The sequence below is a fragment of the Physeter macrocephalus genome, chromosome 5 (genome assembly GCF_002837175.3).
Source record: "Physeter macrocephalus isolate SW-GA chromosome 5, ASM283717v5, whole genome shotgun sequence".
Lineage (NCBI taxonomy): Eukaryota > Metazoa > Chordata > Mammalia > Artiodactyla > Physeteridae > Physeter > Physeter macrocephalus.
Genome location: NC_041218.1, coordinates 533,209 through 558,630, shown reverse-complemented (window position 1 = coordinate 558,630; position 25,422 = coordinate 533,209). Strand labels below are relative to the sequence as shown.

The following is a 25,422-nucleotide window of genomic DNA, read 5'->3' as shown; positions in this document are numbered from 1 at the left end:
CCTGTGAAATGTAATGAACATAGAGAAATGTGCACAAAAATATATAACAAACAATTATTAAGTGAATGTTCATAGAATCACTCCCCAGGTCCAGAAATATAATCCTGCAGCAGCCAGAAGCCCCCTCGCCGAGCACACCTGCCCAGGTGGCCACTGTGTACTCTAGTCTTCCCCTTCTTAGAACTGGACGCGCGTGGCATGGAATCTCTCGTGCCTTCCTTCCTTCACTCAGTTTTATATGTGATCCAGGTCATCATGGTTTGTTCAATTTCACTGCTGTGGGATGTTCCTGTTGTACGAATGTAACAAATATACAGTATATTCAGCTTATATTCGTGAATATGAAAAATATTCATACAATATACAAAATACACAGGTTTTGTATGAAATATTTATTTCACCTCTTCTGCCCCTGAAGTACGTTTGAGGATTTCCAGACTGGGAAGCTAACACACAACCCTACTTATGAACGTTGTTGTGGGCGCGTCTTCGGTGCCCCAGGGCGCTGCCTGCTGCCATCCAGGGACCTGCTGGAGCTCGGGTGGTGTTCATTCCACCACCAGGCCAGCGTTCTCGTGCTCTGCATTCTCAGCAGCACCCAGAACTGGCGGCCTTGGAGTTCCTGCCTATCTAGTCAGTGGTCCACTGTGTGTCACGTGGTTCCCTTTCACTTCTCTGATTCAATAACCAGGTTGAACACCATCTTATACATTCGTGTCACTGCATTTCCTCCTTAGAAGTTCCTGCTCAAGTGTTTCTCCAATTTTTTCTTGGTTGTCTGCCTTTTCCTTAAAGATTTGTTGCGAGTCTTTATGTTACTGACCGTGAGGCCTTTTCTGGGTGCACGTACTTCACCTTCTCCCAAGACTGTCGCTTGTCTTAACTCTGTCTTTATTAAGAGAGGTTCTTGACTTTAATGTAGTTGAAATTATCAATCTTTTACTCTTTGGCTGGTGTTTTTTAAATCCTGTTTCAAAAACTTTATCTACTCTGAGGTCATGAAAATGTTATGTTCTCATCTAAAAACAGTTTTCACTTAAGTATATAGGAGTTGACCGATATGAAAGAAATTAGGTCCAATTTCATTCTTCCTAATATGGATTCCAGCTGTTCTGCATCTTCATTTTTTCATTCAAAATATCTTCAGATCTTTCTATATCTGCACATATACCACTCCGTCTTGAGGATAAACCATAATTTGAAGGATATTTAGGATGCTCATGCTTTTTGTCTATTCCAATTTTTCAAAGAATCATTCTACGTTTAATTCTTTACAAACATACTTAAGCATATTCATCATGGGCTTCCACGGGAGTAGGCCTGGTGAGTTAAAAGGATGTGCATTTCACATTTTCTTAGATATTGGGTTTTCTGTCTTGCTTTATAAAACTAATTCCCTGTCAAAATTATTAAAAATTCCCCCAAGTTTTCTTCTAGTACTTATAAAGTCCCATTATACTTTTAAGTCTTTGAGCCATCTGGATTTTATTTTGGGGTAAGAAATTTGGGAGGGATCCAGCTATATATTTTCCAAATGTCAGCCCAGTTGTCCCCAAATCATTATTGAATAATACATCTTTCCCCGCTGATTTTAAATGTCATCATTATCATATACTAAATACTCATATGCATTGGGTCTATTTCTAGGCTTTCTATTCTTTTCCTTCAATCCGTCTGTCTGTTCATGATCACGGCCACTCGGGTGTAAATACTCCATCATCTCAGAGCGCCCGGCGTGAGATGGCCATCGGCCCCCGTACAACTTCCCTGCTTCACGACCTTCCCGTTATTTCTCAACATGAACTTTAAAACTAGTTTGCTCAGTTTCAAAAGAAATTTTGTTAATGTTTTGTTGTGCTCACTTAAACATCAAGGTTAATTCAGAAAGAACTGATATGCTATCATGTCAAACCTTCCTACCCAGAAGTACTGTCTTCCCAGCAATTCGCCCCTTTGTAGCCCTAGTTTGGCAGAGTCCAGACTGGCTGTGTACGTGCCTTCCCCAATGCCTCCATGCCCTTCTCCCTCTGCTGCCTCTAGGGTCACAAACTTTCTGCCTGAAGACCTCCTGGTGGTGGTTCTCTAGGCAGGGCAGCTAGCAATAAATTCTTTTTTTTTTTTTTTTTTGATGGCCTGAAAATGTCATAATTTCCCTTTCCTTTTAGAAGGATACTTCCTCTGGGTATAGAAGTTCCGTTTGGCAGTTATTTTCTTTCAGTTCTTTAAAGATATCATTCCATTATCTTCTAGCCGCCCTCAACTCTGTCAAAGCTGCTGTCAACTGCATAAGGAAACACTCCCAAAACCCATGGGCTGAAAGCAACAACCACATGCAATTTCGCATCAGTCTGTGAATGAGCTAGGGGTCAGCTAGGGGTGGCTGTGCTCCTGGTGACCCTCCTCCTCCTTTGGGGCCAGGGGGTGGCTCAGTCATATCGTCATGACAACGCTGGAGAAGCAAGAGAGGCCCCTGTGTCAGGACCTCATTATTCCATCCTCGTCTGGCTGACCAGGGTGAGCCAGCAGCTGGTTCCAGAATAAGGCAGCGGGGAACAGGCACCATCTATAACGAGAGCTGCTTGGCAGAGGGCACGAGTGCAGGAAAAGAGGAAGACCTGGGACCCACTACCATTTTCCCTGCAGCCTTCTTAGAGCCTCTGAGGTTACACGTCTTTTCTCTGGCCTTTCTGGCTTTTTAAACTTGTATTTTCAACAATTTCACTATACTGTTCCCAGAGTGCGTGTGTGTGTGTGTGCGCACGCGCGTGCGTGTGTGCAGGTGGGCACGCGGGCATATTCTTCTTGGGATTCGTGGTGCTTCTTGAACGTTTGTTCGACGTCTTTCCCGCGTTTTGGAAACCTGCTGGTGTCCCCCCTTCAAACCCTACTTCTGCCCGTTCTCCATGTCCTCCCGTCTGTGGACTGTAATTCACAATAAGCTACCTCCTTACAGTGCTCGTGGGTCTCTTCCTCTCTCTATATTTTCCATCCTTTATTCTCTCTGGATATGGTCTTCTGACCTCCTTCACTCAGCCCCACTTCCACTAGGTCTGATCTGCTATTAAACCCATTGATTACGTTCCTAAATCCAGTACGTGCATTTTTCAGGGCTAGGATTTCCACGTGGTTCTTTTCTGCTGATTGTACTTCTCTGAAATTCTCCACTTATCAACTATTGCTTCAAACACCTGAATCATCGTTATTTCAGTGTCAAAGGCTGATGACTTCGATACCTGCACCACTTCGCGTCTGCCTGTACCGTCTTGCCTGTCTTCTCTCAGTCCTGTCACTTGACATGCGAGGCAGTTTTGACCAAATGCTGACCCAGCGTGTGAACAGTGGAATAGGCTCTCACTGGTATCTTACCCCACACAGGGCTTTTCTTCAGCTTCCGCAGCCAGCGGTGCAGGGCAAAGGGCCTGGATGCATCGTGGGCTGGGCTGGGCTGAGAGACTGGGCGATTTTCCATCCGCGGTTCTCCCGTTGTACTCACGGCCTTTCAGGGGCCCCGACTGAAAGTCTAGCTTGCCCGCCAGGGTCCCCGCACTTTGGCAGGCCCTGAACCACAGCCCTCCAGCCCCCAGAAGTCCACATAACTGCTTCTGAGTGGCTGCTTTCTCTCTTGCCATCCCTCTGAGAGCATCGATTATCGATTGGCCTCAACTGGCTCCTCTTCCTGAGGCCCTGGCACTTCAAGTCCTGGCTGTCTTTGTAACTCCCTGGTGTCTTCTACTGGAAGTTTTCTCTACTTTATCCAGCTTTTCTATTCACTTTAAGGTAAAATGGGTCTGCTGCACACTGGTCATCACACTCAGAAGCAGAAACTTGCTCAGCAGAATTTGAGGGGGTTTTCTTAAACGACCTGCACATTCTTCAGATTATTCCCAGATGGTTTAACTTTTTTCATTGTTGCTTTCTTCCACTGTGTCTTCTGTTGATTGTTGGTATTTAGGAAAATTCTTCATTTCTACATTAATCATGTAGCCAGTCACCCCACTGAATACTGTCAGTAGTTCTCGCATGGGTTCACTGAGGTTTTCCAGGTAAATAATCATATCATTTGAAAACCATGATCAGGTTGTCTCTTCCTTTTGGTTTTATACCTCTTATGTTTTTCACATTTATGTGATTAGCTAATACAGAAATTCTGATTCCACTGATGTGGGCCAGAATGAAGACAACGGAAGCCCCTGAATATGCCCCCAGGTCACACTAATGAGAGGCAAGGCTGAGAGCCCTGGGCTGGTGCTGTCGACGCTGTGCTCAGTGACAGGACTAAAGTCACGTGTACAGCTGGTGTGCACGTACATGTGGACGCTGAAATCTACGTAGTTAAGCTGGGTTTTGACACTCAGTCTATCTACCTATAAATCTTATCGTGTTAAGGAATAGATGTTAAAGGTTCTCAAATCTCATTTTGGTACTCTGCAAATAAATACATGTATTTCCCCCTTTAACCTATTAACATGGTAAGTCATATTAACTCCTTACTATGGAATTATTCTTCATTCTTGGAATGAGCCCCAACTGATTCTGACATAGTATTCTTCTAATGTGCTACTAGATTATGTTAGTAATATTTTATTTAGGATATGTATAAGACTGAGTGGTACTGTACTATGATTTTTTTGACCGTGGGCTATCTTTTACAGCTTTTTGTATCAAGGCTGTTTTGTAATAGAGAATTTGAAGGTTTTCTGTGTGTTATGCTCCAAAGCTGTTTAATTACCACTGGATTTATCAATGCTTTGGAAGTTAGATAGAAAGGTGGTATTTTTATAAACAATGTCACTGTAATAACTTGCTCTCTACTGTTCATTTCTTCTAAAACAGACTTCTTAAGGCAAAGCCCCCCACGTGTATGCACACATATATGGATGGGCGGGCAGCGGTCCCACACACAGCCCTCCTGGAGATGCAGGTCCGTCTGGACAGCAGCTGAGCCCATGGGAAAGCCTCCCTTCTCCTCACGCTGCGTAAGTGAAGACGGTCAGTGTCGCCAAATGGACTAAACACACTGACGCTTCACATGTGCCAGCACTGGGTCACGGGCGATACGAAAACTTCCCTTCCCCGGGAGGGGAGGAAAATGTGTACAAACAACCACCATGGAAGATCAGGGAAGATTCAGAGAAAAGGCGACATTTAAACCAGCTGGAAAAACTTAGTAACTCTTGCCTAGAATTTTTTCTCTCTCTCCACAATGCTACTCATCCTTAAACCTGTGAGCCTGGACCTTCCTGTTCTCCCACCATGAGGTGGGATTAGATGCTCCATCTTTGGGGTGGGAGAGTGTTTTCCCATTACCATTAATCAGATGTCTGCCTTCCCACATCCCTGCATGCTTGGGGTGGTGTGAAACCCCAGCTCCAGTCAGTTTCTGGCACTGACACTCATAAATGAAAGTCCCTTCACAAAACGGTGAGTGAATGAACTAATGAACAAACGGATTTCCTAAGTACTAAAGAGGGATTGTGATTTTGATATTAATTTTAGGGCCCAAAACTATTACTCTTTTAAAGGTTATATTTAGGAAGAGAATGAATTAGATAGGAAAATATGTATTGTATAAGTTCAAGAGAGAATTATAGTAACAATATGTTTATAAATGCTCAAAACGTGTCCAAATGCAGGAAAAACACAGAAAAAAAGAGATCAAAACTAAGTTGTCTCAGGTGACAGGACCATGGGCTCGTCTTCTTCCCAATTTTTCTTTAATGAAGAATACTGCGTTTAGAATGGAAAATAAATAAAACCTCCATAAAACTCTGCGCTTTGGGCCTTACCAGTCAGCACCTTTTGCTTAAAATAATCAGTGCCTACAGGCCACTGCGCCAACACCAAAGCCCTCAGGGACTCGCTGTGACTCCCGCCCGGCAGGCACGGGGTCCCAGGGAGCAAGGCCTCACCCTGCAGGGCAGGCTGACCGCCTCTACCCGCGACTGGAGAGGGACCCTGTCGTGGGATAAAGGAAATGAAGGAGAAAACCAAAGTACATTTTTAAAAACTTTGATCTTAAGGGAATCAGTTAAAATTGAGAACAGGACTGCGCAGAATAAGAATCACTCTTGAATGACTTTTTAGTAATTATTAGTCTGTATTATGCCTTTTTTTACCGACTTCTGCCCAGAGGAATATCTGTGGAAACTTTTCATCGAGTTTGACTGGATCCATCTCTACTCAAGTATCCAGCCTTTTTCCACGCCATCCTCACTGTCAATGACAATGTTTAGAAGATTAACTTACATTTTATGAGGTGCTATAAAGCACCTACACTTAAACATGAGATAACGCTGCGTGATGACTCGGGGTTCTCCGCGCCCTGGATAACCAGGATCTGAGGGCACTGCGGTGTGGATGTGAGAACGGACGGCTCCGTTTCGTTTTCTGGGGCGCTCAGGCAGGTCATGCGGGGACCGCCTCATGCCCGCTCGGCCAGGCGCGGTCGCGCGGAGGGTCACGCTGTCTGCACGCAGGGCTCCCCAAGAGCGGTGCCCCAGCAGCTGGCTTTGCCCACGTGCTGCACGCAGGGCTCCCCAAGAGCGGTGCCCCAGCAGCTGGCTTTGCCCACGTGCTGCACGCAGGGCTTCCCATGAGCAGTGCCCCAGCAGCTGGCTTTGCCCACGGGCTGCATGCAGGGCGGTATTCGTCCCTGCTCCCCGGGGCAGCAGCTCTGAGACCTGCGAGAGGGCCCGGCAGGGGGGCCGAGGACACCTGGCCGTCCAGGGCTCGGGCACTCCCAGCAGCTGGCCAGGCGGGCGTGAGGCCCCGCGCCCCGCCGGGACCCCGAGAATCGGCGAGAGAGCTGTCAGGTCCGAAACGCTCCCCACTGCGTGCTGCGTGAACCGGCCGAGGAAGGGGCGAGGAGCCCCGCGTGCCTGCCCGGCCAGGCGCCCTGCCCCTCGGTGGGGCAGCGCCGCTCGGAGACGCCCGCGCGTCCGCCGCTCCACAGGGGCTCAGCCTGATCCCAAGAAGCCCGTGCGCGACCCTCGAGGAGTCGCGGAGGAATTACAAGAGGAATCTCCCACCTCGGGGCGGGACGGGGCGGGGAACACGATTTCCTGGCTCCATCCCCCACCTCGCGGGACGCCTGCGGCCTGTCCGCCCTGCCCCGCTGCTGGGACACATGGTGGGGCAGCTCGGACAGCTCTCACGGCCACCTTGGAATTGCTAGTGCAACGGTCCGACCGGCGTCCTCTCGATTGTTTTAATACAGTTAGGCTTCAGGTCCAGGGCAGTTCGCTGCTGTTTCCTCGAGGCCAGTTCTGGGAACTGTGGCAGCTTGTGTCACGGCTACGTCTGGTCGTCACGTAGTGAACCTAGTGGGGGCGCTTCAGGATCTACAAAGCAGCTCACAGGACGTGGCTCAGAATATGATCTGCGGCCCTAAGGAGGAACTGAAGGGCCTTGACTTCAACGGCTAAACTATTATTATTTTGCTTGTTTCACTGTTTTCCTTTGCTTCTGCATTTTCTGACTTCTCTGATTAAATTTATTCTTTAAAGTTTTCCTACAGACAAAAAGCAGGCAGAGGACATGGGGGGGTCTGTCCTGGGAAGGCCCCATAGGGTCCTGCTCTGTTACAACAGGAACCAGGGGACCACGGTGACCGAGGGTGGAAGAGCACAACGTGAATACACAGAGGCAACTGCCAGACCTCAGACTGGACGGCCAGGCGATGCTCCCTGGACAGGCAGCCTGGGGAGGGGGCCGGGTGTTCTGCTCTTATTGGAACCTCGTGTTACTTGACTGTTCGAAACTACGTCTATACATTGCTTTGGTAAAGTTAACTGAGGGAAAGTTAAAAGCACCATGTCCCATAAACACAAGGTAAACGCTGACCTCTACTTCGGCCAGCCCCGCAGTGGGCACTGTTGTAGATGCCCAGAAACATCAATTAGCCAGACAGTCAAGACCCTGCCCATGCAGCTCACATTCCAGGGACAGACAGACCGTAAGCCATAACTAGCTGTCCAGACTGGTGACAGATGCCACACGCCAGACACCGCCCTAAATACATGGCCTCCAGTAGATGCCTGCTAAGACCCAGTCACACGCCAGGCACCTGCTGGACTTGGGCACATGGTCTCTGACCTCCTGAGTCTACAGCACGGAGCTCCCAGGGTCACATGTGCTAAGCTGCTCAGCTGGGGACCCACTTTCAGACCCTGAACCCAGATCCCCTGCCCTCTCGCCCGGCAGTCCTTCTGTTGCACGATGCATCTGCATCTGTGCAGCAACAAAAAGGATGGCACATAAAGCAAACGCAGAATTCACGCCCTCACTTTACATGGCGTGTGCGTAAGTCACCGGCCTCCAAAACTTAGGTAATTCTACTGCCAACGACCTGGTCGCCCCCCCGCCGGATCTGGCCTTGTTGGGCTGGGCTGTACTGAGCTGTTGCCAGCTGTCTACATGCCTGCTTCCTTGACGCCCTGCCCTAGTTCTACCTGACCAAACAGCCAGACAAGTAGTCAGTCTAGGGTGCAACTGGAATGTTGTGGCTCAAGTGAAATAAAGTATATGAAATCTCCCATAAATTGTAAAACACTGTGCAGGTATTAATAATATTTTGTAGCGTTTTTACAGTCTTCTGTGTTTTGGCAAATACCCTTAATAACGAAGTATAGAACACTGTCAACTAACTGGACTAGGGTTATTTTACCTAAGACAGTTTTGTGCTGCAACCTGCAATTTCTTAAATGGCAGATTAGTCATTTGCATTGATTTGCATGTCCACGGAGAAATATCTTCTATGCTAATGATGTTCTTTCTAACAAACCATACAAGTAATAATGAGGAGACTGAACTCCCCCTCCATACCTTTGGCTCTGCTGCACAAAGCACAGCTGGCATTTTAGTGTAGATGTCATGGAATTTTTAGGGTTGGAAGGTTTCTTAGAAATCTTCTGGCCCAGTGGTTCTCAACTATGACTGTGCATTAGAATCACTTCAGGGAGCTTAAAAAAAAAGAAAAGAAGAAAAAGAAAGAACACTGATGCCGACCGCCCCCTCCCCAGTTCTGATTCAACTCTGCCAGGCGACGCCTGGCCATCAGTTGTTTAAAAGCTTCCAGGTGTTTCTAATGGGCAGCCCCGGTTTGTAACCCATGATGTAGCCAAACTCGTCATTTTACAGGTGAGAAAACTGGCTCCTTCCATGGAGAATTCACTGAAATAGAAGGTCAAGGAAATGTCTGCTGGTAGAGCCTAGACTGGCCCTAAGTTTTCTGACTTTCAGTCCAGTAGGCTCGTGCTTCAGATACCATGACCACACTGCGTCAATGACGGTGCACGCGCGCACATGCCAGATGAATCAATGGCATCAGGCTTTCAGATTAAGAAAATGAAAACATTAATCCACAGCGAGCAGACCCACAATGTGTAAAGTTTGGGTCTAGTTGTTTTGTTTGTGATTCCCTTTAAAGAGTGAAGAAACAAAATACAAATTGCTGATGCACCTTTGTTTGTGGCAGAGAAGAGCCCACCACCCTGCTGAGACCATGGGCTTACGTAAGCATCTCAAGACTCCCCAACCGCCAACCTGACTGGGCCAGAAGGAGAAACGTGACTTGGTGGTTGAAGTCCACAGAGGCCAGAGCCAATCAGACTAAAGATAGGGCTCTGATGACTTGGGATCTGGAAATGTGAGGCTGACAACTGGCCCCCGCCCCTAGCCCACGACCCACGGGGGTCTCGATAATGCTCGAGTGCATTTCTGTTCCGTGAAACAAATAAGAACAACAGAATCCTACCAGGTCAGTTGCCATATAGAATTTGCTCAGGCCACTCGGCAAGTGAGAGAGAAACTCTAGCCAAAGGAAAACATAAGGAACGGGGACTTTTCCTACCATCATAACAAGGTCTGACATATTGGAAAGTAATAAAGTAGAGATGGAAGAATTCCATTTGGACATAGGTTATAATCAAATAAGGTCATGGTGTTTCATTTCAACTGGGAACATAAAATTTATTCCATTTTGCTGAAGAACTAAGACTGACCAGTAGGCAATCCTACTGTGTGTTTTCCCAACTGTGTGTTTTCCTAGTGGCATGTGGGATAATCTGCCTTTTATTTCTTTATTTTCATTTCTTACATTTCTGCATCTTACCAGAATCTCAAGTAACCAGACACAGGGGAACTTCCCAGGTAGACACCCCAAGACAAGCCCTACCTCCTCCTCCTCCACCCCCAAAGGCCCACACAGGGTGTTCGCAGCACCCTTCCTACGACAGCCAAACACTGGAAACGACCCAAACACGGCCCACTCATCGACAGAACAGGACTCAGCAACAGAGGAACAAAGGTCTGAGGCAGGAGGCGTGGGCCAGAGAGGGCCGAGGTGACGGGCGGCGCGCACGGCCCGGGTGGAGAGCAAGCTCAGAACCCCACGTTACCTGGGGGTGTAGCGTACAGAGAGGGAGATACACAACCCCGAGTGCGTACCTCGGGGGATTTTTATGCATCACACAGAATTGAGGAAGGGGTGGGCTGCCTGTTGGTGGTGGACAGAGAGGCATGGCGGTGGGGAGGGTCTGCTCCAGCCTCAGGTGAGCCCACCAGGCAGCCAGGGACTTCTTGAGGACAGGGCAGCACTGCAGGGAGGGGCCAGGACCTGCGTGGTGACCAGACCCCCGCCCCAACTCTGTCGGACTGGCCCCTCAAGGACGTAAAACCCTGGTCCTCTTGGTAAGGCCGGTCCACGTCTGGACCACAGCCCGGGTAATCGCTATTCTAATGCAGCCATTAATCTTGTACTACTTCCAATCTCTTCACCACGTTACGCTGTTCAAAAACCTGGACTCTTGACCTTGAGCTGGCCTGACTTCTACAGACCCCGAGCAGCGGGAGGTCTGGGGGGCCTGAGGCCCGTCCAGCCCAGTCCTACCCCCGAGAGCCCTTCGGGCAAGCACGCTTTTCCCCCTCTTTCTCTCCAAGCACTCTCAGAGGATCAGTTCTATTCTAAGCAAAAATCGGAGCTGTTATTTTTTTTCCAAAATGGAGGAAGAAAACAGGAAAGCAAAGGGTCCTCCTGTCAAACCTCACAGCAGGAAGCTGAGGAAGAGCCCTCCCCCACGGTGGAAGATGGCTCAGGCGGTGAACCTCCTCCGTGGAGACGAAAGAAGAACCTCCTCCTTGGCCACAGGGCCAGCCTCCCTCTCCCGCGCCCGCCCTCCTAAGAAAGCCCACAGGCCGGCCACAGCCTGGTTTCCACAGGGTCTCACCCACATGCAGCATCACCAGTTTCCAGTCTCTGCGATTTCTCCCAATTCTGAGAACAAGTGTAAAACCCATTAACAAAATTGATTTCGAGCCAAAGGAATCAAGGGGAGGCCCCTCCACAGATGGTTTTCTCTTATTCACGAAAAAGAAAGCAACCAAGAACCTCTCAGTTGATGGGTACCCTGGCCCAGGATTTCTCCAGGGTTTGGGTGAGCGTGAGACTCCTGGCTCATTCTATCACTGGAATCTGTTTTCAGAGCAAAAAGACACCACCAGTCACCAGCCCGCCCAGCTGGTGCCACCAGCCCCCGCCCCGGCTCCTGCAAAGGCGCTCGCCACGCAGTTATTCTCGCTTCAACACCCGTCTCACCATAAACAACCATTTCCTCACTTTTGCCAACATCATGAAGGGTTCACAAGTAGCAAATGGAGAACTTGCCCCTTGAAGGCCCATGATGGTGGTTCCCCCCGTGCTTCTGCGTAGCTGCGGGAAGCAAATGATGAGTTCACATGGAGGCACACTGGGTCACCCCTGGGTCTAGATTCTGCCGCATTCACCCAATTTAACATCTAACTGACCAAGTTTACCACCTGTTGAATGAGAACGAACTTATCTCAGAAAAGAATCGCTCAGGAATGTTGCAGAAATCCAAGAAGATAACGTGTGAGAACACTCAGAAAAGTACATAACCCAATGCAAACACACTGTTATCGTGTAACCCTGTTTCAATTACAGAAGAGACATGCGGGGCGTTAACCCACTCGGACTCCCACAAGCTCTGGGCCCGGGGAACAGACCAGGCAGGGCACGTTTCAAAACAACCCCACGCCAAGCTTGACCTCGTGAAAATCACCCCTGAGCTGGAGGGTAGCAGAGACCTCTGCTGTCACGCAGCCGTCAACTGACACTCAACAGACCCGTCCCTGCGGAACCTGTGTGCCCAAGGGTCCCAGGACGGGCAGACGGCACCTCTGAAACAGAGGCTCACCCTGGGACGGGCCCGGCTCCTGAGAGCTGACCGTGGTGTGTCTGCCCAACGCCCCTGTGGTGGAGCCGGCTGGCCGGAAATCAGCCCAGGGGCAACATTTAGGCCGTGGAAACTGACTGCAAACCAACACGCCCCGGCCAGAGCTGGTTGCTGGACATTTACCAACATATCACCGGCTGAACCACTGCATTAGTCCCCACATGTCACCTAGAGATCACAGAAGAAAAAAAAGGTTTTTAAAATATATCATCTCTAGAACTCAAGTTTAGGATAAAATTTTGCTCATCTAGTCTCTGATCGTGGCTGAAAACATCAACAGCTCGTGACCCCCAACGCCAGCTCCCAGTCTCTTCCAAGGCCTCCAGCAAAATGAACCCAATCTGAATGAGGACGTAGCACATTTCTCTCAGGACTGCAGCAATTCTAGACTCAGAGTCCTACGAACAGAGAAGGAGCACCCATGAATACGTTAAAGCTTTAACTTCCTGCCACCAACCCACGTCCGTCCTCTGAGGAAACTGTGTCCGTAAGGAGCTGTTTCACGGTGTGGGCGTCCCCAGGGCCGGCAGGCGTGAGCCCACTCCTGGGACAGCTCCGCGGAGGTGGGCCGATCCCGCCCCACAGCAGACAGGGCGAATGCAACCACGTGGTCTGCGCCCAGCAGGGGCTGCTGCAGCTGGGAGAAGACCACACCCTGCAGACTGGACCACACTGCTGCAGCCCTGTCCCCACTGGTGGTGACACGGTTATAATCACCGTGGCAACTGGATGGGGCGGGGGAGAGGAAAGGGTTCCCAACTCTGAGCAGGGGATGCTTCCTAAAGTGCAAAAATGCATCCCCTGGTGCAGGGCTCCAGAGAAGGGCACGGTCGTAGGCTCAGGAAATCCAGGGCGGTTTGAAATGAACTAATTAAAACTCCAATCTTGGCTTCCAAAGACAGCTCAGACCATCCAACTATCTAACAGCTGACAATGATAAACTGAAAAAAAGAAATGTTGTTTTAAATATTAATGTAGAAAAAAACAGGTTGCCATAAATATCTTAAAAACCAAATGTTTTAGGCACTTGAAAGGAAAGGAAAAAAACTGCAGAGCAAATACCAGTCCAATATAAACCTCAAATAGTGACACTTCTTGGCTCTGCCATAATCTCCTTGGCTTAATTCATTCCACGCAGGCCCCAGATGCTCCTGTACGATAGCTCTCCTCTTTACACTGCTGACATTCTTAGGTAGACACAAGATCTAGTACTTATAAGACCCAGACCCAAACGGCAGCATAAACAAATTAGCAGAGACTCAGGCCAGCGAGGAAGCCCTGGTGAGCGCGGGTGCCGGGGTGTGGACGTGGGTTCTCATCCCCTCAGCCCCCGCCCACCTGCACAGCCAGGCAGCGCTGCCCACTGGCAGCTGGCCGTTCACCACAGCAAACCCTGATCCCAGGGGAAGAGGCACAGGGCCTCGGGACTCCACACACGGAATCTGCTCATTCATCAAGAAGCTATTACACACCGAGATCACCGGCGGATCCATGGACCCTGGACCCCGTAAGACACACTGTCCATAACTGGCCCTTCGAGTTAACCTTCTCCCAGAGAAAGCCCTCAACAGCTCTGGTTTGGATATAACAGAAAACCTGAAAACAGCCTTCATCTACTAGATAATTCATTATCCTCTACTGTCTTCGCAATTAGAGATTTTGAAGGGTTAATTCGAGTAATTGGTAAATCAATCTAGAAACAGGAACAAAAGGGAAAAATAATATTTCAAGAGCGCCTTCATACACGCGCACATCCCCAGCTGGGGCGCTGTCCTCAAAGCCACTGGTCCATCTGTGAAATGGAGACACCTCCTCACATTCCTGTTCGTTCCTCCTTGGGGGGGGCCCACCAAGTAGAGGCGAAGACCCCCGGCGGGCGACACCTGAGGATGGGTAGGCAAGGCAGCAGCGGGGCTCCGGCGGGAGGACGGGCTGCTTGGCTGGAGAGTGAGTCCTGCCGCAGGACGTCCTGGAGAGGCCTGGTGAGGCGAAGGCCCCCAGGGGGACAGCTTAACTGTTCCCTGTGGACGCGCGATGACCAGGCAACTGGGAACTGCAGCAGGTCACCTCTGTGCCCGGGGAGCAGGGGACGTGGCACGGGGCCTTGGACCCTTACCCCGAAATTCCAAGGAGTTGGGTGCACTCAGCTGAGCCTAACCGAGTCTGGCGGAGGGCGCCCGGGACAGGCTAAGCGAGGCCCGTCGGGCAGTCTGCTGGGGAAGAGGTGCGCGGACCAGCACGCTCAGAACCATGCTGTGCAGGGACGAACCCCGGGACTCGGCCTCCTTAACGTCCTGACTCAAGGGAAGACCACAGACAGCTAGGCCTGAAGCTACACTTTCACTCCCGGGTACGTGTACCCTCTCGCTGTTTATTCAGAATAAAACACCCCCGTCGTTTCCCAGTATTGATTACTGTAGTTACAAAGCCACACCAGATACGACACATTAGGGTCGCATCGACGATGCTGACGCGGCGCCCCATGAAGACGCAAAGAAGCAGAGTCCTCAGTTTCCGACATATGTATGTCTTTTAATCCCCCGATAACTGCCAGCCCAGGTGCAGGAAGAAGCGGCCCGTATCTCCCTGGAAATTCAGGGCCCAGAGCCGCTAAGCGGGAGGGGAGTGCGAACGTGACTGCTGCCTGGTGACCTGCCAACCGCCCCGGAGCGGAGAGGAAGAAAGCGGGTCACTTCCAGGCGCAGCTTCCTGCTTCCCGAGCTGCAAGGGGGCAAGAGGAGGAGAGAGAAGCCCGGGTCTGCCCCTCCCGCCTCCCCTGCAGGAGCCCAGCCTGGGCGCCTCGGGTCGTGCCCGCGCTCTGAGCACGCGTGTGCGTGCGGCGGGCACGCAAATGGAGCAGAATCAATTTTAACTCATCTCCAGTCATTCACGTGAGGCTCAAAATTGCATTTCTTCTCCTGTTAACATGCCAAGTTAAACTCTGCTTCACACCATTTAACTCAGTAATTAATTCCCATTCCCTTTCAGTTTTGATTAATTGGGATCTGGGAGCGGAACAAGCCTCCCGGCCACACCGAGGGATGCAGTCCCACACCTCTGGGCTCCGGGGCTGCAGCTGGGGCCGTGGTCCTGCCCACAGAGCAGCCTCGGATGACACAGACGGTTCCATCCCAGCACAGGACAAAGGCGGTGAGACCGTTCAGGCATGCTCCTTGCTAGATCTTTTTCCTGAGGAAACGCCGGGCACGTTCCACGTCATCGTACAGGGGAAACAGTCTGGCAGGGCGCACAGCAACTGGTAAAAGCCGTTGCCTCTCGGTGGGCTGAGATGTGGTGGACGAGGGGGTGTGGAGAAAACGCTTCACTTTTTATTCTATGTATTTCCAAACTGCTCATTTTTAATGAGAATGTATCCAAGTTATTATCAGTATAATCCACTTTGAATCAATACACAATAAGCCAAAAAGAGAAAAGCAGGTAAATACCCCAGGAACTAACGTTTTCCTTTTTTATACAGTAAGACTTTGCTGCCATCTTCTATCATCACAATAATGCAGAAGTGGGCTCAGGAGTAACAGTGATGCTCTGCTTCTCACGGGAGCCGAGTGCTGACCGCTGCCCGCTGTCCTGTATGCACACACCACACACGGTGTGAAAACTTGAGAACGAGAAAAGAGAACTGCTTAAGTGGAAGAAACAGAATGGAGCTGTGGTGTTATCTTCGGGGGAATTTTTACTGTGTCCTTTATTCTTTTCTTTATTTCAAGATTTTTTAAGTTATAATTAGGAAAAATAAAGTCTTTGTTTTTAAAAATCCACTCAACAGATGTGAATATAAGCAGTGAGAATTTACACGCTGTGACCCAATGCAAAATTAGACTTTGCCGTTTCCTCCTTGATCTCCAACAATCCCCCCTTCACTCTGCCAACTGCCACAGACAACGCCCGTGTGTCAGGTGACACACTGGCCCCCGACCCCAGAGCTTGCGGTGAGGGAGGTACACACATGCACCCTGCTCAGGGAAGAGGAGAAGGGGGTTCTAAATCAACCAGGAAGACTTCCTGGAAGAGGAGATTTTTGGCGTCATCACTAACATTCAATTAAATGGTGTATGTCCGCTAGAAAATGACAAAAGACACAATTTTATTTCTCATAAGCTTTGTTTTAAATAAGCTTCACAGCATTGTATCCTTCTTAAGGACTCTGGGAGTGCTTTGCCACCTGACAGTATGTCTCTGCAAAAGCTGGTACGCTAGAAAGTTCTGGAAACCATCGCCATTTACATTTTATGGGTAATACATATTTGGTTCCCATTTTCTACCCTTCAAACAGCTATTCAGCTTTAAACCAACACACGTAAGTAAGCATGTTGTTGGCTCAGGAAAAGGTGCCAAACTCTCCATTGAAGCAAAACTAAAACAGACAAACATCTTTGCCCCCAGTAATGCACCCTTTCTGTAAGTTTCAAGGGCTCTGAACAGACTTTTACAGGCGCACAGCCCCTCGTTGCACAGCTCTGGTCCTCAAACGCACCGACCCGGATGTGGGCGTCCCCTCGTTTCTTCCCCGTCACCAGGAACGCCCGTGGACGGCCAGAATGGCCCTACGCTCCCCACCCAGAACCCTCGAGGCTGTATGAGAAGGAGGGCGGGTTAGCCCCACCTGCCGCTGCCCCTCTGATCACAGGCAGGCAGCAGCCTTGTCCACGCAGCAGGTGTGGATGCAGCTGCATCCAGAAGCTGCTTGCAGAGGACTCGCCTTGGGGTCACGTGTCCCATGAAAACCCTCCAGCGGGACAAACTGAGCTTGGATGGGGAGCCCTACTTTCTCTCCTTAGAGCTCAACAGACGTGTAAAACGGAATCCAACGCTGGAGCAGCGGGTACGGGAGGGCTGTTGAGGGCAGAGGCGGACCCTGCAGCGGGGAGTGGGGGAGAGGAGGCCCCCCCATCTCCCCCGCCGACCGCTGCGTCCAGCCGCACTTGGCCAGCCTCTCCGAGCCCCGCCCCCTCTGCTTCCCCATCCGCAGCCGGCAGGACCCGTGCTCACACCCATGTTAGGGTCTGGTCCCGGGAGGCAGGCAGGCCCCCGAGCGGGTTCCAGAAATGCCTTTTCTGGGACGAGCGCAAGTCCTGTGGGTCACCCCAACCAGCAGAGAGTCCGAGTGAGGCCCCGACTCGGCACAGCAACTTAGCCCATGCGCCGTGCCTGTCCGTGGCCAGGATGGAGGTCGCAGCTGGAGGCAGAAAGCGAGGAGGCCAGGCCAGCAGGGGCCAAGGCAGGTGGGCACTGCTGGGCAGGAACCCACGAGAGAGGCAAGGAGGCGGGTGGGTGGGCAGGGGTGCTCTGGGCGCTAATCCCACGACCGGTGCCAGAGGACCAGCGCCCCCCGCGGGCCCAGGGCATGTCCTTGAAGAGGAAGTGCTGTGCTCCCAGCAACTGCATGGATCAGGAAAGGACCCCTCACTCAATGCACCGCCACCGTTCATCTCCAACAGGCCTCCGTGTCTGGATGCAAACTGTCCAGAAATCAGTAAATACTTTCTGCATGCCCACGATAGCAGACCCCTAGCAGAGGAAAGGCAGTACTTCAAGACTCCTCGAAAAACTTCAGCCCAGAAGGGAAGTTAAAACACAAACCCTTAAAGAAAACTCCAGGCACTGAGATCCGTGGCAGGACAAGGTAGGTGTTCTGGTGAAGAGCAGGAGGGATAGATCAGCGGGTGCAGGAACGCAGGAGGAAGGCGGGGTGGGGGCCGGTCTGGACGAGGGAAGAGGGCCCGGGAAAGGAAGGAGCTCAAGGACAACGCGGAAGGCAACCCGGTGACGGGAGGTCACCTTAAAGGTACCTGGCGGCGGCAGCCACGTGGCAAGTGACCTCAAAAGCTCGCACTGGCCGTAGGGGTCTTGACGCGACTCTGTGGGAAGAGAGGCACTGAGGACCGCAGTCGAAGCGGGTGGGTCGCACGGAGGCGGAGGGGATGCGGGGCAGGCCCACCAGGCAGGCGGGAAGTGCAGCAAAGCAGCAGCACGGTCCTTGTGGGCATGCAAACCAGAGAATCAGAAGATACTGCAGAGGGAGAGCTGGCAGGGCTGGGGGTCGCTGTGCACGAGGGGTCCCTCAGATCTAGGGCGACAGACGAAAAGGACAACTTTAAAGAGCAAACTGAAATAATTTTGGCCATTAGAGAACAAATGGAAGTGTTCCAAAAGTGACTCTTGAGAGAAAGAGATTATGTCATCCTGGAACAGATTACAGAAAAGACAGTTTAGGTGTAATCCCATAGGTATACTAAATATTAGGAAAGCAGGTTTCCAAATTTTTTACAAGTAGATTTGATTCCATGGCCAATAACTCGAAATGGGAAACAGTCAAAAAACAGACGTTATGTCCTAAAAATAAATTCTGAAGGTCTAATTATCAACCACTCCATATATAAAGAAAAAAGGAAATCAAATTTGCAAAGATTTTTAAAAGATTGTGCTTCGGCTGAGAAGTGAGATGTTTGCTTTCACGCCTGCCGTGGGGACACGATCAAGACCGCGTGACAGAAACCGGTTTGCCAGCACACGCCGCGAGCCTCCAAAGCCCCACAGACCACGACCCAGGACTCCGGCTGTAAGAATATATTCTAGGAAACCAATGCAAAAGACTACTGAAAACCTTAGGCACAAAGCTCTTCTTTGCTATGATACTTATATTAATGTAAACGACAGTGGATGTATCCTAAATATTAAAAACCATGGAAATGCTCTTTAAAGTTATGTTTCACACACATGATTCGAATATTAGGCAGCTATAAAAGAAAAGGTCTGCAAACAGTTATTGGTAGGATCAGAAAATGCAGGTTTAGACTATTAACTGCTCAGGATACAAAACTATAGGTTTAATATGCTGGTGACTATGCAAAAATCTGCACAGTTTGAAAAAAGGCTGGAGAAATTCCATTAAACTATTAACACAGAGGTTTTCCCTGGGCAGTGACTTCTACTTTCCTCATATTTTCTGCTTTTCAAGCTTTTTAATATGAGCCCGTCTCTATTAAAAGAAGAGAAGTGGGAGGAAATGACTACAGAAATCAGGAAGGAGAAAGAGGGCCCGGATCCAGAAGGGGCACCGGAGCGTGGGATGTGCTCCCAGGAGAGGCGTGGGAACGCGCGCACACCCAGCGGGGCACGTTCACGTTTCTGCTCGGGGAAGGTGGGGAAACCTCAAGGGCAGGAAACCACTGCACCTGTTCACTCCCTGGTCAGCTGGCCAAGGCTGAGTCGTGCTGCGATGACAACATTCCCATAGCTCAGTGACCTGGGCCAGCTCGGGGTGTGCATGCAGTCTGTGGCTCTGCTGCAGGGACTGAGACTTCCCTCTGGACCCGGGTGGTCATGGCAAAAGCAGCCGCTCATTGGGAAGTGGCCACGACACCACTCGGGGTTCCCTCCCCAGGAGGGGGCTCCTCCGCGCACGAAGCTCTCCTGCGGCCGGGACACACCCTCTTCCCCAAGCCCCTTCTTCACGGAAAGGGCAGGGCCTCATCAAGAACTGAGGACACAGTGAAGTGAGGATATAAGACTGAATGGCCGAGGACACAGCAGGAGAACTGTGCTTCCTTAAAGGAATCGCTTCTCTGATGCAGACAAATGGACTCCCAGGAAACTTGAAAACTCCCCCAGGTTACAAATGGCGGCCCCTCCATCTGGGCAAACTACAGACAGATGGGCATAACTTCTCTCCCAGGATTCAGGAATTTTTCAAGGAAAATCCTGCTCAGTGGGCCCAGAGCAACGTGGATCACAGAAAGCACCAGGGCTGCCCCCAAACTGCCGGACTTCAGAATATTCAAATCCTAAATTTCTTCCTGATCCTTTGGAGCCATGTGATTGGTCTCAGTTGCAGTCTCCACCACAGCAAGCTCGGCGAGGGCTTCTGTGGGAAAGTGGACAAGAGGAGGGGTGACTGGCCACTGGTCCTCATTGCCCAGCACAAGGACCTCCTCAGACACACCCCCAGGGCCTTAAGCAGAGGCCGACAAGCAAACACTGCAGCTTAACTCCCAAGAGCATGCTTCAGGAATTGGAATAGCCCAAGAGAAGCAAGAGAATGGCCCACCGTGAAGATCAAAACCCACAGACTTGGCCTCTACATCTTGCTGATAAAACGATCCTTAAAAGGCCATGTCCTCAACATCTTCATCCCAGATTTATAGCGCCATGAACGTTGAGACTTATCCAGACAAACCTATTATCAGACTCTACCTCCTTGGAGTCTAGAAGCCCAATCAGGATATTACTGTCAAGTGAAGAACCAGTAACCCGATCATTCCTCAGTGCTGCTTTTATTACCTAAACAGCAGTAGCCACAACAGGAGCATCATCTTCCTGAAAGGTGGTGAAAATGGTTCTCACAAAGTGGATTTTGTAAAGCCATTCCATGGAAATCCCATTAAGCTCCGGAAATCGGCCTTAAGGGCCAGAATGCTGAGCCCGCCCTCGGGGCAGCCCCTCCGCACAGAGCCAGCCGCGGCCAAGGGCCGAGCCTCCTCAGCCAGCGGCCTCAGAATGTCCAGATCACATGAGCCTTTTCAGGCTCTCTGGGTGGCCCATGATTCATACAGCGTTGATTTTATTGCTGTTACCTAATCTCTTTTTCAAACTGACTGTACTTTTTCATAGTCTCCAAGTTGTCAAATTAAAGCATCTTATTATTCTATTTTTTCCAGTGCAATAAAACAGAATAGCTCTGTTTATCAAATTTGCCATGGCATGCTGGGTACGCCAGTAGATCACAACCAGCAGCTGACAAACCCAGCTTGTGGTCGCTAAACACGAAAATGAAAAAAAAAAAGAAAAATGTTCTGAGAGCTTCCAACAAAAATACTGACTTGGTCTGCTTCTTTCAGACCTCAAGAAACCTTTAGAAGGAAAAGCAGGAAAAAGGGAGGGAGGAGGGAGGACGCTTCCTTCACATGCTCGGGGCCCAGGGGCCTGTGCTGGGGAGGGCCGGCAGCTGCATTTCTGAGACCCGAGAAGGGCCAACTCAAGAAAGAGGCAGTGGGTGGCCTGGGACCTCACCCCAGGCCTCTTCCAGGTTCGGAGGCCCGCCGGCCCAGCCGGGCCCGGTGAGGCTCTTGCTGTGGCGATGGATGCTGCTTAGGGGAGCTAGGCGGCCGTCCTAGAGGTCCCCTCCCCAGCCCCAGCGTTTGCTCCTCCACCCCTGGCCCCTCTAGTGCATATCGCTGGACTTAGGGGCTGTTCTGTGCCCAGGTTCTCGCCCAGTTGCCCACCCAGTGCTAACCCACCTGAAGACCATCAGGTACCACCTGTCCTCCTGCCCACACCTCAGACACCCAAGACATTTCCACCAAGAAGCTTCCATCTGAGGCCAGAATGGGGTCTCACGCCTCCCCCGGGGCTGCCCTCTGCATGGGAGCTGGGGGCTTGGCTAGAGTCCTGGCCTGCACAGGCAGCACCCAAGGCAGCAGGCCTTAACCAGACCTGCCTTTCTTTTCTTTTGTTACAAACTTATTTATTTATTTTTGGCTACGCTGGGTCTTTGTTGCTGCACGTGGGCTTTCTCTAGCTGCGGTGAGCGGGGGCTACTCTTCGTTGGGGTGCGCCAGCTTCTCATTGCGGTGGCTTCTCTTGTTGCTGAGCACGGGCTCTGGAGCGCAGGCTCAGTCGTTGTGGCGCACGGGCTTAGTCGCCCCGCGGCATGTGGGATCTTCCCAGACCAGGGCTCGAACTCATGTCCCCTGCATTGGCAGGCAGATTCTTAACCACTGTGCCACCAGGGAAGTCCAAGATCTGCCTTTCTAAATCAGACTCTGAAATGTCTTTATAAGATTAGTTTTATTACAAAAGTAACACATGATTGCTTTAATAAATGAAACAATGCAAAGGTACTTAAACGTAAGTTAATGAGCCCCCCCATACACACCCACTCCAAACTGTCTCTAGTTCCCCAAAAAGATACCAGTGGTCCTTTTCACACCCTTCTTCCTGGTCATACAGGGAGGGGGAAATGCAGATACATAGATGGGCTTTCCCAGAAAATTACATCATATTATAACCACTGCTCTGCAACTTACTTTTTCTACTTACTATATAATGGACATTTTCCTGGTCAGAAAATAGACATTTTACCCATTTTTAAGTACCTCTGTAATATTCCACACCATAGATCCACCATAATTTATGAAACCATTACCATAAACCATTCCCACAGCACTGGACTTATGGCTGTCATGGGTTTTTGCCACTATAAATACTGTTGGATGCCTTTGCTTTTATATGTGTGAATCTCAAAAATAAATCAAATTATCAGTGTATTTTTCATTTGGTAAATATTGCCAGATTACATTCTGAAAGAATGTCACCAAACATACTGACCAGCAAAGTACATCAGTGCCCATTTCCCTGTGTTCTCACCAGCAGTGGATGTTATTCATCTTTTAATTTTTAGCAATCTGATGGGTGTGGTTTATAATTATATTTCCTTCATTACTATTGAAGGTTAATATATTTTCACATAGTATGTGGGCCTTTTTCATTTCCTCTTCTGTAAATTACTATTCACATCTTCACCCACCTTCCTATGGAATTCTTTGCCTTTTTCTTATAATGTATAAGAGTTCTTTGTAGTTAAGAATCCAAACCCTTGGTCTGCCACGTTGCTAATGGTTTTCCCAATCTGTTTATCTTTTTTATAATTGTGGCAAAATCTACATAATATGTGCCATCTTAACCATTTTTCAGTGTACAGTTCAGTGGCATTAAGTACATCCACACTGCTATGCAACATCACCACCATCCATCTTGAGAACGTTCTCATCTTCCCAAATGGAAGCTCTGTCCCCACTGAACACGACTCCCCATCCCCCCTCTCAGCCCCTGGTGCCCCCCACCCATTCTACTTTCTGTCTCTATTAATCTACTCCTCTTGGGACTTCAAATGAGTGGAATCATTACGTATTTGTCCTTTTGTGACTGGTCTATTTCACTCAGCATCATGCTCTCCAGGTTCATCCATGCTGTAACATGTATCAGAACGTCCCTGCTTTTTCAGGCTGGATAACGTTCCAGTGTATGGATGAGCTACATTTTGTTTATCCATTCACATCAGTGGACAGCTGGGTTGCTTCTTGGCTACTGTGAGTAACATTGCTGTAAACTTGGAGGTACAAATATCTGAGTCCCTGTTTTCCTTTCTTTCGAGTATATACCCAGAAGTAGAATTGTTGGATCATATTGTTAATATATTTTTAATTTTTTGAGGAACCACCATACTCTTTTCCACAGCAGCTATACCATTTTATATTCCCACCAACAGCGTACAAGGGATCCAATTTCTCCACATGCTTGACAACACTTGTAATTTTCTGGGTTTTGTTTCTTTATAGTAGCCATCATAATAGGTGTGAGGCGGTGAATCTGTTTCTTTTGACTTTTCTTTATAAAGTATCTTATTCCATGCAAGTATTTTAATTGTGCTTAACAGGCCTGTTAGGCTTTTTGAAAATATATATAAGGTTAGTAGGACCATATATTTCTACCTGTATCCCAAGAAAAGGGAGGGGAGAAGTGGGGGGAGAGAGAGAGAGAGAGAGAGAGAGAGAGAGAGAGAGAGAGGGAGAGAGAGAGAGAGAGAGGAACCGAGTCTGACCGCAGAACATTCTGGACTCCACACACCGGCCCCTGTGGTGTCCTGGCTGCCGGGCCACACCTCTCTGGCCCACACCCACCTGCTGCCAGGCTGAATCATGCAGTCACTCGTAGGAAGCACAGATCCAGGACAGCACCTCTTTTTGTTACTGCCTATCACCCCACTCTGCCATTTCACAGCCGGCTCTTAACTGTACTAGAGAACATATCAAATATTGTCTGTCTCCATAAATCAAGGCCTGTGTGTTTATACTTACATTTAAATTGCTCTCCTTTTCCAAAGAACTCAAAGCTATTACGCTACATAATGTTAATGTAATTCCATGCGAGGGAGGCCAGTTGGGGTTAGGGAAGGAAAGCCTCCGAGAAGAGCTGTGACTTCCAGGGCTGCTTTTTGTCAAGGACAAAGGGGAGGGAACAGAGCTACAGCTTTTATCCTGCTGGTGCCACCCTAGTCTCCAATTAATTTAAACAGGCACACCTGTTTCCTTTATAATCCAACTTCACCAAGTCAGGGCAGATGACATATTTTTTAAATAAAATTATTTTTAAAGCTGCCTCCAAATAAAAGCTTCAGGAGGTACCGTCGCAAGAAGACACAGTGGGACCCAGAGAGAGGCCCGGCCGCGCGAGGTTGCACCCCAAGGCACTCAGGCCGGACAGCCCTGCAGCGTCGCAAACCGGGACAGCTCTGGTCACAGAGGCCACACCCCAGCCCAGGCCACCGCTTGTCATGATTGCACAGAACCCCCCCCAAGCAAAGACACGAAACCGAACCGTCCAGCCCGTCAGCAGTTCGTCCCCAGGGCACGCGAGCTGCCGGGACACAGGCACAAAGTTGTTCCCAGCCCTGAAATCCACGCTCTCCGACCCAGGACTTTCTCACCCCGGAATGCCTGGCGCACCTGGTGTTTGACCTTCAGCCCCTCAACAGTGACCCCGTGGGCCTGGCAAAGACCAGTGAGCTCAGCGAAGGTCAGGCAGAGGCCCCTTCACCCCGAGGGCCTCACTGCACTGGACAGAAGGGTCCCAGGGCCGCACGGCCTCCCAAGTCGGGTCCACCCACAAGCCCTGCGTTGCACAGAGAGCCGGGTGGGGCCCGAGCGCCTGTGTCAGGTGGTGAGCGCCTCCGGCAGGATCCAGGCAGGGACAAAATCCACCCCAAACACACCCATAATCTAACGACGGGGACGGGCAGTGAGGGAGAAGAGAACCCGCCTCATGCCGGGCCACGATCAATGTGTGCGTTGCCCGGATCTGCTGCCCATCAAACAAGACGCTGGGTCTTCTTCTAAGGGGCAGCCCCTCTGAGCAAAGGCTCCGGAGCCCGGACCTGGGAGGACACCCTGCTCTGATATTTTAGGTCCCCCGCTTGCGGGCTACGAGCCCTACCTGAAAACACAAAGCACCAGACGTCTTCTTCTCCGCCTAATAAGAGAGGAAAAGAGGGGGCCGAAAGGATGAAGCTGCGTTAGAGGAGAGATGGGAGGAACTTGAGAGTCCCCAAATCAACCAGCCCTACTCGGGAATTCTAGCTTCATGGAGCCTTCAC

The 25,422-nt window shown here is 50.1% G+C and overlaps 1 protein-coding gene across 1 annotated transcript in view; it reads right to left on the bottom strand.

Moving 5' to 3' along the window:
* Window positions 1–25,422, bottom strand: part of PTPRN2 (protein tyrosine phosphatase receptor type N2) — a gene marked incomplete at its 5' end in the record, with an annotated part of 716,488 nt that overhangs the window by 614,344 nt on the left and 76,722 nt on the right.